The sequence below is a fragment of the Arachis ipaensis genome, chromosome B6 (assembly GCF_059453495.1).
Source record: "Arachis ipaensis isolate K30076 ecotype BB chromosome B6, ASM5945349v1, whole genome shotgun sequence".
NCBI classification, from domain to species: Eukaryota; Viridiplantae; Streptophyta; class Magnoliopsida; order Fabales; family Fabaceae; genus Arachis; species Arachis ipaensis.
In genome coordinates, this window is record NC_142441.1 from 26818062 (window position 1) to 26823414 (window position 5353).

The following is a 5353-nucleotide window of genomic DNA, read 5'->3' on the forward strand; positions in this document are numbered from 1 at the left end:
ACAGAGACTAAGAAATAGAGAATGAAATAAATTTTAGTATTTTGTTTGGTATAAAGTGAAAGATAGAAATTAAAACAAAAATAAAATTTTAATTTAATTTGTACAAAGAGTAGAATTAAAATTAATTAATTGAATAAAGGTATTTTAGGTATAAAATATTAAAGTTTCAGTCTCTATCTCTAAAAATTTTAGTTCTTTGTGTCCTCACTTTTTGGAGGTACTAAAATACTGAAATTTTAAAGATAGAGACAGAAATTTTAATACTAATCTCTAAACCAACAAACATGATACCGAATCTTAATCTTTCAGTTTTTATTTCAGTATCTCAAAACAAATGCTACCTTATAGTGTCTCTTTGTCGTCTTCCTCTATAATATAGAGTACTTATTGTAATTAAAATCGATTATAAAGTTTATATAATGAGAAAATTTATTGTATCTCTAATAATTGGTGTATATATTAGTATATTATTCCACCGAAAATATTATATTGATATTATATTCAATGTATATCCTATGAAGTAGTTATTTTTGGTAGTTGAGAAAAGAAGTTATATATATTTGATATCATAAATAAATTAAATTAAAGATATATAGAAAGAAAACTACTAATAATTTGCTTTTGATTGAATAGAAATCATTGAAATAGAAAAATTCTTATCGAAATCATTCGGTAGTGTAGAGTTGGTTGAATGATTGTCATGTGATAAACTGTAGAAAAATAGTGACATAATAATTCTATATGAATTGAAAGATATTCCCATAATTTATTTGCTGCTATTGCTCAAATACTACAAGTAAACAAAACAAATTTAAGAAAAAGAAATAAAAAAGAAAATGAAAATCAATAATCTTTATATGCAAATATACTATTTATTATGTTTATTGATACCTTTGTGACGAGCCCGTTGCGAGAATATGAATCACATTATTATTGTTTTTTAGATAGAAAAGATTAAAAGTATTTTTCCATTAGGTCACTTTCAAATGCATTCTAGAATTATAAAAGTTCTTTCTACTAACACGGCAAGAAATGTGTGGATTAGTGTCGAATTTGACGACGGATATTATTGACAATTTTACTACTGATTTTTGCGACGGTTTGATATTTAATTTTTTTAAAATTGAAATATTATCGTTGGATTTATATTTCTGTTAAAAAATTTGACAATAACAGACACTACGCAATGTATTTAAATGAGGAGTGTTAGGAGCACTACAAGAAAATAGAGTTATTTTAATATTTTATTTTTTAACACCATAATTAAATGTCAAAATTAATATATATTTTTGACAAATATCATAAATGTCAAATTTTCTATGTTTTCTTGATGAATAATTTGACCGTAGAAAATTACTCATCAATTTTGACACTCGTTTGTTTTCAATTTACTCCACTATTTTTCTTCTTCTTTGGCTCTGTTAATTTTGACATCACACTGCTCTCAGTTTAGGATTATACTACTCATTCTTTATCTTCAAAATCTCAAGTTATTCTTTAGTTTCAAGATCTCATCTCATTCTTTGTTAAAATTTTTTGTTGAGAATATTTTATAGTCAATAAGTGTCAAAATAAATAGTATTTTTGACAATTAATAAGTATCACAGAAAATATGTTCTCAAAATTTTCTAACAAATTATTTTTGACAGTCAATATTTATCAAAATAAGATTTAATTTTTTTTCACAATCACTTATATGTTAAAAATACTATTTTTGACAAAATTTTTATTAACATATTTTCATAGTTAAAATAGTGTCAAAATTTATTTTTTTGACAAATTTTAAATTTTTTTTACACATTATAACCCTAAAAAATAATCTATATTGTTGTAGTGGAGGCCAGTAATTTTTGTGTTTTGTAATCATCAATTAGCCATCAATAATCTTTTTAATGGTGTGAGATTACATTTAATGGTGGGAAATTACTTACTTTTTTTTTAATAGTTAAATGTTGGCCACAAAACATAAAAATTGTTGGCTTCCTAGATTTTTTCAATTTGAATTGGTGCGCCTTTTATCGTCAACAACTCATTTTAATGGAGTGTACTGTTTCATCTAATGAAACCAATTTTATTGTCAAATTTTTCTACCAGAATATCCGGTAATTTGAATAACTTAATAGAGTTTGTGAGGAATTCCCTCCCCCTATTCTTTGAAACTCACCTCTCCCTCTCTCTCTCTTTGAAACAACATGTATTAATTAATCAAAGTTTTAATTAATTTTTGGGTATATTTATGTTTTGAATATGGAAAAGTATACGTTACCAACACTTAAGTCTGCCAACTATTACCAACAATTATTAATAATTAAAAAAATAACACTATTGAATAAATAATTAAAAAATAAAAAAAATCTGAATTTGAATAATTCTGTTCAAAATTTACCCTAATTCTATTTTGCTTTCACCCATCCCTAAACCTTATCCTTTCTGCGTTGTGCCTCCTTCTTTTTCTTTTTCTTCTTCTTTTCTTCTTCCCTCCTCAGCGCCGACGTTGTCTCGTTGAGAACGCTACTTTACTCAGCGCCGGCGTCGCCTCTTTCTCCCTCACCTCGGCGTCCTCCATCACGCCGCACCACCCACCCTCACGTCGCTCTCCTCAACCGTGCCTCAGTGGGCGCGTCCTTCCTCATGTAGTCCTCCACCCGCCGCGGCCCAACTGCCGCAGCATCGTCGCGCCGCCCTTTCATCGAAGGCACGCTCGCCACCCCAGCTGCCCGATGGCCTCCTCCCCGCTTGCCACCGCGCTTGCGACCCTGCTCGCCACAACGCACGCCCACCAACATGGTAACTACTTCCTCTTTGCAGTGCTGTTTCAACTTTCAAATTTTATGTTCCTCATGTCAGTAATTTTCCAATTCTATTTTTTTGTCAGTTCAGAGTAAATAGTTATTTCATTTACTAGGCTTCAGGTGTTCTTTTTACGTTATTGGATTTTTTTAAGTTGGCTTTGCGATCTTTGTATGTTTTGAAATTTCAATTTTCTTCTTATTAGCTTTGCTATAAATTAAACCAAATTATTTGTTTGCAGTTCCATATTTTAATATGATTTGTGCAAGCTAATTTCTAAGACAGTATGCCCATATTAACTTCTTAGATCACTTAAATTTTGCAACTTTTCCAAAGATCGTAAGGATCAAGGATCATGGGAATCAATGGAGGGTCTATTCTACTGTTATGCAAATCTTGTTCCTCTGACTCCAATAAGGTTCTTGGAGAGAGTAGCAAGTTTTTACAGGGAGAGAAAATCACTTGTTTATGGTTCTTTTGGAGTATAAATGGGGTGAGACACATCAAAAGTGTTTGAAACTTGTACTAAGAAAAATATTAGGAAGCATCCTTAAATTCTTTAAGGTGAATGGATTCAATCATTGATGCTATTATATATTCAATGTTGTTTTAAAACAGGTTGCAACATTATCACCTAATGTTCTAGCAGAAGTATGAGCTGCATTTTGCAATCCTAATGGCTGGATCCATTATCTTCACCTTGAATTCGCGCCTCAATGCATCCATGGTTTCAGTCCCGCTGGAGCATTCACAAGCTAAGATCCTCTTTGTAGACTACCAACTGCTCGAAGTCGCGCACAGCGCATTGGACCTGCTATGCAAAAGAACATCATCAAAATTGCCAATTCTAGTCCTTATTGCTGACTCTGATTCTGATTCAACAATTGACACTTCTTCAATTAGTTATGAGTATAAGATGCTACTAGCAAATGGTGACAAAGGGTTTGAAATAGTTAGGTCAAAGAGTGAAATAGATCCTATAAGTGTTAATTACACCTCTGGAACCACACAAGGCCTAAAGGAGTAGTTTATAGCCATAGAGGCGCGTATTTAAAGTCGCTCGTGACAGTTCTACTATTTCGAATGGATCTCTTCCCGATGTATCTATGGACAGGTCCTATGTTTCATTGCAATGGATGGTGCCTTCCTTGGGGCATGGCAGTGCAATTCGAAACCAATATTTGTCTTAGGAAGGTAAGGCCTAAGGACATTTTTGATAATGTGACAAATTACAAGGTTACACACTTGGGGGAGCTCCTAAAGACGTGATCCAAGTGTAGCAGATAGAAAGTTATTTTTTGTTTAGCTAGTTATATATTAATGATATAACAATTTTTTAAACTTGGTCTTGATTATACTTGGTGCTCATATTAAAAATTCTTCTCATATGCATGTTCTTTAATTTCACGATGATCATTTGGATGGAATGGTTTTTCATGCAGGATTATGGATACCTCCAGATCAGAGACAGATTACTCCGGCGTTTCCAATGCATTTGGCAGAAGCATTTACTCCCAAAGAGGATGCACAATCATTTAACAACAGTTAGTCACTTTGAACTCATCTTTTGATTTTACCATTCTAGCACTGAGTAACATTTATCATTTACAGGTATGTATATGAAGAATACTCCATTGTCATCAAACAACATGGGTGGTCCGAATCATATAACCTTCAAGTTTATTGACAGATTACTTCATCACTTCAAATTTATAACCTTCAAGTTTATTGTTTTGTTTGGTTTCATGAACGGTGAACTTTGGGTTGTACTCAATTATCTTCAGATCATATGACAAATAATTATTTATTTCATTTTTATTTCTGTAGTCTTGATTAAAATAAAGTTAGTCTTCTTTACTAAAGGTTTGGAATTGTATTCAAAGTTTAGGTTAGGGTGCGCCGGAGCAAATCTAAACCTTACCTGATTTAAAGTAGTTATGAAATTAATGACGTATCCAAGTAAGTTTTAAACAAAAGACACATTTATTAAAAACACATCTATTAAAGGCACATCGAACAGCAGACACATCTATTAAGACACATCCCTGTTTATGAAAATCATTTAATCAGAAGACACATCTATTAAAAACACTTCCAACAGAAGACACATTAATTAAAGACACATCCAAATAAGTTTTAAACAAAAGACACATCTAACAGAAGACACATCCATGAAAGACATATCCAAGTATTAATTGGTTAAAACAAAACAAGTGTTTAACAAAAGTAAAATGATATCTTCTAAAGAAGCACTCCTTAACATATCATGAAAATTAGATAAATCTACTCTCTTCATTTCTAACAACTTCTGCTTGTATGATAATTAATCAAACAAAGCATCTTAAGAACCTATAAAAGAATAATTTAACGAAAAATAATGGCTCCACCAAGCTAGTACCATTTCTGCCTAAATGAATTCAAAGGACACAAGAGAATGTTATGACATTCTACTTCTTATTCCGAAGAACATACAAGTTGGCTTTCGACAAGTTTTTGGAGCATCTCATCATTTGTAAGATAAGGTGAGGAAAGGGTCTTATCAAATTTTTCTCTATATTGCACA

At 31.4% G+C, this 5353-nt stretch overlaps 1 pseudogene; it reads left to right on the forward strand.

The window, feature by feature from the left end:
- The first annotated feature begins 2784 nt into the window (after nucleotides 1–2784).
- Nucleotides 2785–3817, forward strand: LOC107646717 (putative CoA ligase CCL13 pseudogene; annotated as a pseudogene).
- Nucleotides 3818–5353: the final 1536 nt, after the last annotated feature.